The sequence below is a fragment of the Coregonus lavaretus genome (assembly GCF_964263955.1).
Source record: "Coregonus lavaretus genome assembly, chromosome: 35".
Taxonomy (NCBI): Eukaryota; Metazoa; Chordata; class Actinopteri; order Salmoniformes; family Salmonidae; genus Coregonus; species Coregonus lavaretus.
In genome coordinates, this window is record NC_140022.1 from 6384807 (window position 1) to 6399934 (window position 15128).

Below are 15128 nucleotides of genomic sequence, written 5' to 3' on the forward strand. Positions count from 1 at the left end.
GAGAGCCCTATATGCCCTGGTCAAAGGTAGTGCACTATCAAGGGAATAGGGTGCTAATTGGAACACAGACTTGGAGGGCGTCTGCTGAAATGTGTTGCCTGAGGGAGAGATTCATCCCCAGGTAATTAGCAGGGTCCCTGCTGGGGCCAAGCAGGATTATAAATCATTACCTGTATAAGACTGCTAGTCATTTCATTACATGGTGGGTCAGTGGGGGTCGTCTGCTGAAAGGAAGTGTTCGTTAAGAGGATTTTGGACAGTAAATTGTAGCCTGTGTTGAAAAGAAGAATAGAACCACAATCATTTAATTGTGTTTAATTTTCAAATGACTTGTGGCGCCTTGTCAGCATCAATGAGATTAATTTGATTGATAAGTATTCATTTGACTTGAGCTGCTGTTATTGAGTATTAATGACAGCATTGTTACGATGAGTATGCCTCACACTCAAATGTGTCCTTGCTTACTGTGGGTCACCATAGTTACAGACTGAATGGAATGGAGGTTGGGTCTGGGGCCAAAAGCCACTGAGGTAGGATTGGGCACTTTACATTAATCACTGTTGACATGTGTAGTAGTCCAGTTCTCTGGGCTTGGCCTTGTCTGTCTGGTTATGTCCCAAATGGCACCCTATTCCATATATAGTACACTACTTTAGACCAGTGCACTATATAGGGAATAGGGTGCCATTTGGGATGCAGTCTCTGTCTTGTAGAGTAGACAGTAGGCTAGGCCATGATGAGGTAACTGTGCTCCACTAGGGGCCACAGGAAAGCTAATCTTAGGCGGACTGCTGGATTAGACAGATTTAGCTAGTGCTTTGGACAACGATGGCTCTCTAGAGCCCTCCTCCTGTTCTTCTGTAGTCTCTTCGTAGAATACCAGCTTCCAATACCAGCATTTCTGCAGGGGTCCAGACCTGTTGACCTTACGCAACTTTATCATTCCCCTGGCTACATTACATAATTTTTCAAAGGCTGCTGGTAATACAGTATTCACATGGTGAGACACACCTTTTCTTCTGTCCATTCATTATAATCTACAAGGCAAAACTGATCCTAGATCAGCACTCTATCAATACGTGCCGTGGTGTGTTGTAATCCAGTATGTTTATGTTTGACTTTGTCGTTACATGTCCTTATTGGTTTCCATGAAGTCAATGACCTATGTGAATATCTCATTGTGAGGTTAGCATTACAGGTCTATTCATAGAGGCATTGGTTTTTTTGCCTTGCAGGACAGTGGTATTATCTTGATATCTGGACAGGAGCCCAGACCTAACGAAGACACTGGCCCATCTGCTGATCACATTATCCAGTAAACCATGTTACCATTGTTGATTCACCGTTGCCGTAACATCACCGTCGTCAGTTGAGTGAGTGTCCAACTGTAGTCTGGCAAGAGACTAATGTCAAGGCAACGAAAAGCAACAGATAGTTTAATTATAGAGTATATTCTGTGTATACTGTTTAAGTATAATTATTTTGCTAGCTGTCTACCTCTGTTTTTAATTGTATTTATTGTTCCCTGATCTGTTGATAATATGTCACCTGACTATACTGTGAAAACAACAAAGTTAGCCGTTTGACACAGAGAGAGCTCAACTGTATACAGGTACTTGGAGAAAGCTAAGTAAATTCAAAAGCAGTGATTCATTTCAATACCTGAAATGTATTGAGTTGAGATTGAATTGACCCCCAGCACTGGTATAGACTGAATCAGTGAAAATGACTAAATAGTCTTAAACTGGCAACATAAGCAGTCCAGAGAGAGTTTTGGGGGTGAGAGTGAGTAGATGAAGGTGAGGTCATAGAGGGAGCCCCCCTCTGAGCCTTTGTCCTTTTCAGACTCCACCTACCCTTCTATCGCTCACTTCCAAATAAGCCTCATCTGTCAATCAGGCCTCACCAGAGAGAGAGACCACCTGGCTGCATTGTTATTCCCTAGTCTCAGCCACCTCACCTCAGAAACCACCTACTCTGCTCTCTGAGAAGGCATGCAAGGGCAGTTATTCACTAATGACCAGACGCGCCGGGCGTGTGACAGGTCTCGACCCGATCCCAAGCCCAGAGACACGCACATCCTAACTGGAATGAACCCAATGCACTATTCCAAACCCTTGCCCTTAATTGAAGTCCTATTGACAGATGTCAATTGTCTGCCACAACAATGTTACATGTTGTGACTACAATAGACAGACAGACAATTCCGTTTGCTGTTCTGTTCTGATTTCCTCTGTCCTGAAGGGTATAAGCACCTTTCCAGTCAGAAAGGATAAGTAGCATCTAGTCACCTGGTTCTACCCCCTTGAGCTGCACTGTCCTGCTACAGGTCAGAAGAGCTTATTGGCAGCAATGTTCATTACTCACCACCAAATCAGCCTCCCGGGAAGATTGTATGTCTGTGTTGTGGTACAGCAAGCCCAAGTTCCACAAACACTGACCTATACTGACTCACCTACACTTACAAATGCAGGATCTTAATTTGAGCCAGTTTGCTACAGCAGGAAAATTATCCTGCAGCAACAGGACATTTAATTTATGTTGATACATTTTTCGGGTAAATCAAGTGTGACATTTTAAAGTGGAAATTACCAACTTTAGAAGCCTTTTTCAAACTTGAATGCACTACAAGTTTGCATTTCCTGCTGTGAGGGAAAATTCTCAACAACAAAAGAGTGATCAAATTAAGATCCTACATCTGTACTCACCTAAACTTAGACTGACCTACCTATACTTACTGCTGAGCGTGATGACATTGGGCAGAGAGGTTTCAAGATTGCCCTGAAAGACAGAGACAAAGGACACATTCACAGACTCTCTCTAGCTTAAACGAAGGCCACAATCAATTCGCGGTGATTTTGAACGCATTTCACATTTGTTGATAAAGTCACCGGGAGAATCACATTTCACATTGTGAATCTCTGCAATATTGTAAATATAAAAGGAATGAGGAAGTAATTAATTAATGTTTTAATAATTTGGTCAGAAAGTCAATCATGTCACTTACATTAGCAATTTATAGGATATAAAGTGTGTCCAAGTAGGATAAGTTCTTATTGCATGTTTTGCAGCTCTGAAAATATGCAATTATGTAAAATATCTGCCTGAAGATTATTAAATTTTTTCCATCACTATCCCTATTCCCCACATAGGCCTACACAGATTATTCACAAGTTAAACAACCATGTACTGTTAGACTAAGGTCTTGCACAGCCACCACTAAAGCTTATCAAATAGGATTAGGAAGCAGAACAAAATCTCTCGCCAAAGTCCCATCTGCTTACCTGAGTAAGGCTGGGGAGCTGTCTTCAGCACTGCAACCACATCCCGTTACACTGGGGGATAGCCTAGCCCCACGAGGAATAACCTGAGGAATAGCCCTATTTTTACACCATGCTATCAAGTGGATGGACAACAGTTGATGAACTGAGAAGGATTGAGAAAGTTTGATCTAGACTGGGACTGCATCTTGGATCTTGGTTCTTTCAGAAATGCCGGGGCGAACGAGGAACTGTGCTTTGTGGGTTGTGTCTGCCATCCTTCTGACAGGATACTTTGAAACAGGTAGGTACAGTAGAGGATTTAATGATGATTCTGTTTTCCTTCTGATCACATTTATAATGCACAACTGTCTCATGTACTTTTACAGATGCGTCCCATGGGGTTGCTATGGATAGTGGCTTGGTAGACCCCTCTGGGATTTCAAACCAGCTGGTGTCAGATAAAGGTCTGGAGGCTTTGGCCCACAAGACATACGAAGGAAAGGGTGCTATTTCTAGAAAAAAGCGGAATATTCTTTTTCCCAGTGGAGTGAAGCTTTGTTCTCAAGAGACTGTAGACCAAGCGATAGAAAACCACCTCAAGTACTTTCACCAGCGAGGTAAGCTTTTTCACGACTATATCTCATGGGCACTGGGGATTCATTCTGACCTGGAGTCTATTCACCTACAAGCTTTGTTGTTCAGCCAGATTAATTGAATTCCTGTCATGCATACACTCTGATACAAAAGGTTTTCAAAAGGGTTCTTCGGCTGTTCCCATAGGATAACCCTTTATGGTTCCAGGTAAAACCCTTCTGGGTTCCAGGTAGAACACCATTTGGGTTTCATGTAGAACCCTCTGTGGAAAGGGTTTTACATGGAACCCAAAAGGGTTCTACCTGGAACCAAAAGGAGTCTACCTGGAACCAAAAAGGGTTCTTCAAACGGTTCTCCTACGGGGACAGCCGAAGGGCCCTTTTAGGTTCTAGATAGCACCTTTTTTTCTAAGAGTGTATGTAACAGTAGGCTACTCCTTTTATTATATGGCTGTCTGTGACTTGTTGCCGATTTTATATGCATTTATTGTAGTAACACAACCATCATATACCATCAGATGTGTGATCATCAAAGTGAATACAACTTTCTGTGATGATCACATATTTGATTGGGAATGGACAGGTGGTGAAGATATATAGGTTTTTGTCAGGTAAATGTGTGCTCTTTGGTCACCTCCAACATGAACCATGCAGTAACTAGTACTTTTCCAGCCTCATTATTAAAGCCCTATGGTCATCTACGTGCATGGCTTCCGCCGTTGAAATACAGCCCTGTGTTACCATTCTCTATCAGTCATTTGTTTGAAACAATGGTTCAGAACCTTGTTGGAACTCAGGGGACATTACTAGAAGTCAATTGATTGATACGGGTAAGGGGCAGGTTTCAGGTGAAGCCAGGCAGGGAGCCTGGCACCCGACAGCCTTGCACCAGGGTGCCCATCTGTCAGTTCAACCCGAACACGTGGTGCTCCACCTGGGGAAGCTTAGAGAGAAAGCCCCAGTCCTCGGTCTGAACCCTGCCTCGCTACCGAAATAGTAGTCCTCTAGACATTGATCAGATGAGCCATGCTGCCAGGAAAATATGAGATCCCTCAGGCCTGCTCCCGCTCGCTCCTCTACCAAGGGCTTTCTGGTTGTCCTCAGCCTCCAAACCTGAAATGTAGCCTACAGATGTGGCCGCAGATTGAGAGAAAAATACAGTTTTTTTGCCAGTTTGTTTTTGTTCCAAAGCAGGGATTCTGGTACATCATTGTGAAAATTACGTGCAGTACCACATGTCTAGAACTGAATAGTAATTTCAATGTCAGCAGTGGTGGTGAAATGGTGATGCTGTCTGGAACGTGGGAGTATATGTGTGTATGGATCAAAAAATTACCTCACATTTCCATGATTGCCTTCATTTTTCATAGCTGTCCGTTGGAGAGATTGTTCCTGTCAGGATCGCTGGCTAAATCTGAGCTAAATGGCAATGTTTGTTTTGGTTGCCATGTCGTTGTACTACAGGGTACTGTTTAAATCTATATTGAATATTCCTATACATAAAGCAGGTCTTCTTCTACATCTGTCTGTGTCACAGAGTGCAGCCTCTGTGTCACATGTATCTGTGTGAATCAAGGTTGGGGTCAATTCCATTTAAATTCTGTCCAATCAAGAAGTACACTACAATTCCGTGTGTGAAAGCTAGTCTCTGACCCCATCCTGTGTCTGTGTGCCAGTGTGTCAGGAGACAGTGTGGGAGGCGTTCAAGATCTTCTGGGACCGTCTACCTGAGAGAGATGAGTACCAGGCCTGGGTTAACTTATGTCAGGATGGAACTGTCAGCGTGATGGAAATTGGCAGGAACTTCAGCCGATCAGAGGAACACGTCTCTCTTGTTAGGGCTGTGAGTGAGAATTTTGTACAATTTGATATGCAAAACATTACGGATATTGATATGTGTGTGTGTGTGTGTGTACACAAGTGTGTGTAGTTTATTGGTATGTGATGGAGAAGCTTTATTTATCAATGAATTCTCTTTTTATTTCAGAGAGTGGCGATGACTGCTGCTCTGAATAGGTGAGTTCCAAACATTCTAATGTCTCTGTGAGATACTGGCACTTGCATTCTGTCACAACGCGAAAGAAGTACGTGCCTGAGTCCCGTTCAGCAGGGTGCAACGTTACAGAACGTTCAGATCACTTAGAGCAGACATGTTCAGAACGTTGCATGCCGCTGAACGTCTCACACGTTACTCAACCCCAACCCCTCATAAGAAACATTGTATTTACACCACTTCCATGTTCTCCTAATCCCCCTCCCATCCACGCCAGCGAGCCCACAAGCTCAGGGTCCAAAGTGTGCAGGTAGGCCTGTTCACAACACTAAAGCCTGCTGTCTTCATGCCCAGACAGCTCTATAGAAACACTGCTATGTTGTATGCTATCCATACAACAGGGATGTAGTCCCGTGTAGCTCAGTTGGTAGAGCATGGCGCTTGCAACACCAGGGTTGTGGGTTCAATTCCCATGGGGGAATGGTATGAAAACAGTATGAAAATGTATGTAAGTCGCTCTGGATAAGAGCGTCTGCTAAATGACGTAAATGTACAAATGTAAATGTGATGTCACAGCAGCATCAGTGAACCACACAGCTCTGTAGAAGTGCTCTGCAGACAGCTCAACCTTTCCCCTCCTCGCTTCAACCAGCTTCATACAATGATGACATTGTTGTATGATCATAGCCACTGCTGTAGACAGCTTGCTGTGCCTGTAATGCATGTAGACAGTAACAGCAAAGTAGCATAGCAGGTCTGTTTTCCAAGGAGTGAGAGGAAGAAACAATAGGCCAGCAACATGTAATACCTGGTAGTTACATACAGGGGTACAGTGTAACAACATGTAATACCTGGGAGTTACATACAGGGGTACAGTGTAACAACATGTAATACCTGGTAGTTACATACAGGGGTACAGTGTAACAACATGTAATACCTGGTAGTTACATACAGGGGTACAGTGTAACAACATGTAATACCTGGTAGTTATATACAGGGGTACAGTGTAACAACATGTAATACCTGGTAGTTACATACAGGGGTACAGTGTAACAACATGTAATACCTGGTAGTTACATACAGGGGTACAGTGTAACAACATGTAATACCTAGTAGTTACATACAGGAGTACAGTGTAACAACATGTAATACCTGGTAGTTACATACAGGGGTACAGTGTAACAACATGTAATACCTGGTAGTTACATACAGGGGTACAGTGTAACAACATGTAATACCTAGTAGTTACATACAGGAGTACAGTGTAACAACATGTAATACCTGGTAGTTACATACAGGGGTACAGTGTAACAACATGCAATACCTGGTAGTTACATACAGGGGTACAGTGTAACAACATGTAATACCTGGTAATTACATACAGGGGTACAGTGTAACAACATGTAATACCTGGTAGTTACATACAGGGGTACAGTGTAACAACATGTAATACCTGGTAGTTACATACAGGGGTACAGTGTAACAACATGTAATACCTGGTAGTTACATACAGGGGTACAGTGTAACAACATGTAATACCTGGTAGTTACATACAGGGGTACAGTGTAACAACATGTAATACCTGGTAGTTACATACAGGGGTACAGTGTAACAACATGTAATACCTGGTAGTTACATACAGGGGTACAGTGTAACAACATGTAATACCTGGTAGTTATATACAGGGGTACAGTGTAACAACAATGTATACCTGGTTTTGATTTGCAAAATTTCAAAGATTTGCAAATGACATCACAACAGCATGAAAGCCATTTGAACAGGTATACCAGTTTTAAGTACTATGTAATTATTGTAATGACGCTGTACATACCTGCGTAACTGCCATGTTATTACACAGGTATGAGGGGTACTTATTGTAATGTGGAAGTTACTGATTGATTCTCTCTCTTACACAGTCCAACATGTTGAAGTTACTGATTGATTCTCTCTCTCTTACACAGTCCAACACGTTGAAGTTACTGATTGATTCTCTCTCTTTTACACAGTCCAACATGTTGAAGTTACTGATTGATTCTCTCTCTCTTACACAGTCCAACATGTTGAAGTTACTGATTGATTCTCTCTCTTACACAGTCCAACATGTTGAAGTTACTGATTGATTCTCTCTCTCTCTCTTACACAGTCCAACACGTTGAAGTTACTGATTGATTCTCTCTCTCTTACACAGTCCAACATGTTGAAGTTACTGATTGATTCTCTCTCTCTTACACAGTCCAACAGCAGCAACTCCACCAGAGGAAGGATCGGCCACCACCCAAAAAGGTTTACCTCTTAACCTCAATTCAGTGTCTGGGCAATATTCATTATTCAGTCTTTTATGCCATCTGTTGATCAGTGATAATATAGCTAGACTATTAGACTACTGCCTGTAGTGTAGTACTGTCTTGGGGTCATTGTGGGTGCTGCATAGGGCTACCGTAGCCTGATCAAGACACATGTTGCTCCCAGAATAGGCCTGTAATCCTTCTTAATGACACCCCACATTGTCAATGGAGAGTGGATAGACGGACCGTTAGACTTTCCTAAGAGATTGTCTGAACTGCTTGTCTGAACACACTACTTTTCAATTTCAGTGCCAGACATGTTCCGCAAGCAATTCATTGATGTCATGTAGAATGTTTTCTTATATAATTGTATTCTGTATCACGTATAATACGCCTCTTTTTATTCATACTTTTACAGTATTTGTTTCTGGGTCCCTTCTTGTCTTCTTCTGTAGATGATGAAGTCATTGTCATACAGCCAGACACCTTCCCAACCTTGCGAGGAGACGTTGACGTCATTCCTGTCACTACTGCAGAGCCAGCTGAGGAGGTCACAGAGATGGTCCCACCAGGGACTACTGACGATGTGACTGAAGATGCTGCCATCGACGTCACCTCAGAGACTGACGAGACGATACATGAGATCGGAGAGGACGCCACTACCGAAGCTGCCTTCGACGTCATCTCCGAAACAGCAGTTGAAGTCATCGCTGAGACCAGTGATGATGAGGCTGTCCAGGAGGTTAATATGGCTGCTGTTGAGGAAACATCCGATGCTACCTCAGATGACACTGTGGAGATCACATCTGAACCTATTGTCACCGTCATCCACGAGCTCATTGATGAGGTCATTGAGAAAATGGATGAGGAAGTAATCTCAGATACACCACACAATACTGTGGAGGAGGCAGAAGAGGCCGCAGCAGAGGTCCCACCAGAGGCTGCCATTGAGATCCCTATAGAGGTCCCATCAGAGGCTGCCATTGAGATCCCTGCAGAGGTCCCTTCAGAAGCTGTTATCGAGATCCCTGTTGAGGTCCCATCAGAGGCTGCCATCGAGATCCCTGTTAAGGCCACAGACAAGGATATCCCAGAACCTGAAATTAAATTTATTCCAGAAACTTATTTGGAGGACATTTCTGAAACCACTTCTGAAGCGCCTTCAGAGGCTGCCACAGATATCACGTCAGATACCATAGACAAGGAGATCACGGAAGCTGCTACAGAGGTCACTTCAGGCACCATAGATGAGGAGATTGCAGTGGCTGCCGTAGAAGAAGACGTCACTTTGGAGACCACTTCAGACATTGCTACCGAGGCAACATCAGAAGATACTACAGATGAGGATATTCCAATAGAATTAACTCCAGAAATGTATCCAGAGGACACTTCAGAGCCTGAAGCTGCCATGGAGATCCCTTCAGAGGATTCAGATGGAGACGTTCAGGAGCTCCCTGTCAAGGTCACCTCAGAGACTACAGTGGATGTTGCCCCAGAAGACACTGAAGAGGAGACCCCTGAGATTTTAGAGGACGCTATCTCAGATGCCACAACGCATTTGATACTCGAGGCTACCGAGGAGATCACTCCAGAGACTGTACTAGAGGATACTTTGGCCACTACTACTAATGAAGTGGTAATAGAGGTTGGTCCAGAGGAAGAAGTCACTCCAGAAACTTCAGTAAAGGCCATTCCAGAAGATGTAACAGAGATCACTGAAGAAGCAACATTAAAGGCTGAAGTCACTCCTGAGGCTGAAGTAGAGATGGAGGAAGTTACGGTGGAGGTCACCTCAGAAGCCACTTTGGATGTCACTCCTGAGGTTGAAGTAGAGGTAACTCCAGAATATGTAGTGGAGGAACCTCCAGAGGCTGAGGAGATTACAGAGGAAACTGCAGTAGAGGACAATCCTGAGGTGGAGGTAGAGGTAACTCCAGAGTCTCCTGAAGAGGTTCCTGAGGAAGCAGAAGAGGTCCCTTTGGAGACTGCAGTGGAAGACACTCCAGAGGCTGTAGAAGAAATCACCCCAGTGACTGTAGAGATAACTCCTGAAGCTGCTGTAGAAGACACAACAGAAACTGTAGAAGAAATAGTTTCAGAGAATCCAGAAAAGATAACACCAGAACCTTCAGAGGAGGATATTCCAGAACCTTCAGAGGATGAAATTCCAGAACCTTCAGAGGAGGAAACTCCAGAGGTTTCAGAAGGGGTCCCGTCTGAGGCAGTAGAAGAGATCATTTCAGAAGCTACAGAAGAGGCTTCCGAAGAAATCATTCCAGAAGCTACAGAAGAGGCTTCCAAAGAGATCATTCCAGAAGCTACAGAAGAGGCTTCCGAAGAAATCATTCCAGAAGCTACAGAAGAGGCTTCCAAAGAAATCATTCCAGAAGCTACAGAAGAGGCTTCCGAAGAGATAATTCCAGAAGCTACAGAAGAGGCTTCCAAAGAGATCATTCCAGAAGCTACAGAAGAGGCTTCCGAAGAGCTCATTCTAGAGCCTTCAGAAGCTGCAGCGGAGATTACTACAGAGGCTGCAGCTGAGTCCACTCCAGAGGCTAAACAGGAGGCTGCTGTGGCAATTACTCATGAAGTCACCACTGAAATGGGAGTTTTGATGGACACAGAGGAAAACAATAATGGCTATCGTTATAGGGTCACAGAAGAACCAGAAGAAACAAATGATGACTTCCTAGGGATTCAAGATATCATACAAGAGGTGGAGAACGCGGTAAGCAATGATGAGGTTATTATTATTGCAATCAATGAAATACAGAATCAATAATCGAATTATTACATCATAAAGGATAGAAGCCTTCTTAAACACACAATAAGAGAGGCGCATCAGCTATAGACTACAGGCACTGGCTACTGAAATGAATGAGAGTGAAGTGATATAGTAATGATGTGAGCTGTTTGTCATCTGTTTGTGTGTCCTGTGTTCAGCTGGGCAATGAGATCGAGGACATCATGATGAGGCCTTCCAGACCCATGAAGGAGCAGGTGGTGGAACTCAGCATCCAGCTGAAGGGAGAGAACTACAACGACGCCCTGAGAGACCCTTCTAGCTTCTACTACCAACGCGTGGCCAAACATTTTACCCATAAGGTACAGTACAGTTGGTATACTGCTGTCCCCATGCAGGCTCTTGGTAAAAGCAACTGTTTGGTCAACAGGCCTCATCCTTTTTGACACCCGCTTTTGCTTTTGTTTCCTTACTTTTGACAGTGTACAAAACATTAATGAGTTGCACTGCCTTTCGCCCTCAGAACAGCCTCAATTCGTCGGGACATGGACTCTACAAGGTGTCGAAAGCGTTCCCCAGGGATGCTGGCACCATGTTGACTCCAATACTTTCCGCAGTTGTGTCAAGTTGGCTGGATGTCCTTTGGGTGGTGGACCATTCTTGATACACACGGGAAACTGTTACGTTGCAGTTCTTGACACGCTCAAACCGGTGTGCCTGGCACCTACTACCATATCTCGTTCAAAGGCACTTAAATCTTTTGTCTTGCCCAGTCACCCTCTGAATGGCACACATACCCAATCCATGTCTCAAATGTCTCCAGGCTTAAAAATCCTTCTTTAACCTGTCTTCTCCCCTTCATCTACACGGATTGAAGTGGATTTAACAGGTGATGTCAATAAGGGATCCATCTATGTCATGGAAAGAGCAGATGTTCCTAATGTTTTGTACACTCAGTGTATAGTACATTACATTATTAACTCTTGTGTGTGCAGAGTACAAACAGAAAGTTTGGAAGAGGTTGAAAGATATATTGTTTTTTTTCTACTGTATCTATTTACTGTAAGTAATCAGCTTTGAAATGTTGTGCTGTTTGTCTGGGCTTGCCGGCTATATACTGTATCCACTACAGAGCGAACAGGAAGAAAGCTGCCTGGAAAACTCAGAGGTACACCAGTCAGTGTGACAGCTCTTGAAATATGTCCTCTGCTGAGAACCCAAAGTGCTGGACGGTGTATTCCCATCGTTGGAAGTTGCCACCTCACATTTTGGGATTTCCTTCGGCAGAGACAGAGTTTATGTCAGAGCAGAGGCCATTAGTTAGAGACATGGGCTATGTCCCAAATGGCACCCTATTCCCTATATAGTGCAGTGCTTTTGACCAGGGCCTGATCAGAGCCCCATGGGCCCGCGTCAAAGGTAGTGCACTAAATAGGGAATAGGGTTCCATTTGGGACGCAGACATGCAGAGAGGATCAATAAGTCATCCTAATAGAAACAACAGGACAGAGCCTTCCTGCTCCTGGCCAAGAGGAGAAAGAAGGGAGGTGGCACAGAGTCAGATTGGCACCATGGCTCTCTCCAAAGATCCTAGAGGATAGCCTTAGCACACAGACAGGCGGCACATGGACTTGGACAGGGGACTGACTTGATTTCTGTCGATTGATCATACTATGTGGTCCTGGACTGAGAATGATATTGCTAACAAGTGGCGTATGGCTCTGGGCCAGCACAGAGTAAAGGATTGACAGTATTGGGGTATACCTAGTCATGTCTGGAAAACAGAGTGGATATTTTTCAAACTCCAACTTGACATTGTAATTCGCTAAGTTTCATTTTCATCATTCTCATCTAGATTGAAGATGCACTTGAAAGGTTACCAGGATTCAAGAAGGTCTTTGTAGTTGAATTCAGGTAAGCGTCATTAACAGCTATAAATCCATTGATCTACTACCTATAAATCATACTATTTCATTTAACAGGCAAGATGCTATTTCAATATCAAGTTCTAATATTTATTTGTCTTTTCCAAATGTGTCCAGGCCTCAGAAGGACCTCCAAAGGTAAGCATATTTTCCTTCTTCTGACACAAGTAACTGTCTCACCAGGTTTCCATCCAATTGGCGACAGATGTTCATGCGGATATTCTAAAATCTGCATAAAAACCACATGCTATTTTTAGTTTTTTTCCATCAAATTGACTTGTTGTGGATAAAACGATGTGCCTGATGATGTAGTGCACATGAAAATAACTTTTGCGGTTAAATTCCCATCTACCGAATAAAAAATAAATGGGTTTCCGTCACATTTTCAACTCTACTGATGGTTTTGTCACAGCAAATGTTACGTTACATAGCGAATGTGCCCACTATGGTTTTGGCATGTGCGCTCTAGCCAACAGTTAGCATACAGTATACAGTCAGCTAGCATACAGTAGTATACAGTAGGCTACTTTAATGATGAGATTATTATGGATAAGAGCAATACTTTTCCGAGGTGTAGTAGGAGGACCACACAAGTAATCATCGCGTTTACACCGCCATTTCTCGCATAATACATTTTAACGACACAAAAAGATCCCACCTTGTCTAGCGTATTTTGTTTCGTCAACATTTGGAACATTTACCGACAAATTTGCCTTTCCCATCAGACCGTCGTGACATTTTTTATCCAACATGTACTTTACTCGCATAAAAAGGTTGGATGGAGACCTGGTTACTGTTATTGCATTCACATGTCTGGATTTATGACTCATAAATCCATGACAACGACCACTGATACGCACATTACAGTTCATGACGTCCTGGAGAGTGCTGTAATAACAGGCTAAATACCTGTGTGAAAGTGCACTGGAGCATGATAAATCCATCTCATTGCGATGCTATCACTCCCAGTTCAACCATTATGACTGCACAGTTGAGCTAACCCAAATCCCACAGAGTCCATCTCACATGTACATCTACTAATGGGATATACATGTGCATCTGTGTCTGGCTGAGCCAAAGAACCAAGCCTTTACTGTACCTACTGTATGGTTTGATGTTCTCTGCTTGCTTGGCACAGTCTTCAGATCAGTTGTTCCACACTATGTTTACGAGAATTACAAGCATACTTCCAATGCCTGTCAATCATTATAGCTCAGTGCATCGGCACCATTGCAGACACAAAAAGCACAAAAAACTAAGCTAAAATGTTTGATTCCTTTTGGCCACATGTCACATTTGAACTTCTATGTGTTTTTTATTAGTTGGCATCATGCCATTTTTACCTGCCTGTCTTTATATTACACAAGTGCTCTGCAATGGACTTTGCTCCAATTGACCGTTAATGGCCTTACGATGGTCAATCGCCCCCTAAGTGGGGTAAGCCCCATCGCTCACCGCGCTGGCCACCTGCCGGTCATGATGATGAGATTAAAGGCAGAGCTTTATGACAAGATCAATTTTCTCTCTTGACTGTCAACCAGCGGAGGCTCCAGGCCAGATTCCCTCGCAGGTTTAGCCCCGCACTGGTTTCCCCTACAAACTGGCCTTGTGGAAAACTGCACGTTGCGAGCACAGTGAGGCCTTTAAAACACCTTCGGCTCTCCACAGTTTGTTCTGCAGGTCATATAAAGCCCTGTTAGCATGCAGCCTCTAAACGTAGCTGCCAGGGAATTAGAGCTGAGGGAGAATTGGGCTGTCAGGGGGGAGAAAGTGAAGATGGTCATAAACTGACCAGGTTCTCCCACACTAGGCAGGCAGTGGAAATATTATGCCTCAGAACGCAGTATCTAGATCAGGATATAGCTTCTCCAAGCTAGGACCTCTTTAAGCTAGGACCTCTTTAAGCTAGGACCTTTTTGAGCTAGGACCTCTTCAAGCAAAGGACCTCTTTAAAGGTCCAATGTAGCCGTTTCTATCTCAATATCAAATCATTTCTGGGTAACAATTAAGTACCTTACTGTGATTGTTTTAAATTAAAATAGAAAAAAAAGAAACAAAAATAGCTTCTTAGCAAATAACAATTTCTCAAGCGTGAATTTCGCTAGGGCTGTTTGGGAGTGGTCTGAGTTGGGAGGGGAAAACTGAAAACTAGCTGTTATTGGCAGAGAGGTTTGGAACTCTCTTTCTTATTGTTCTATTAACTAATTTATCGCATGGTGATGTAACCATGGACAGGCATAAGCTCCATACCACCAAATCAGGCAGTCTTTTCAAACAGCTCTTATACTAAAAGGGCATTATCATAATTTCACAGTATTATTCCAAC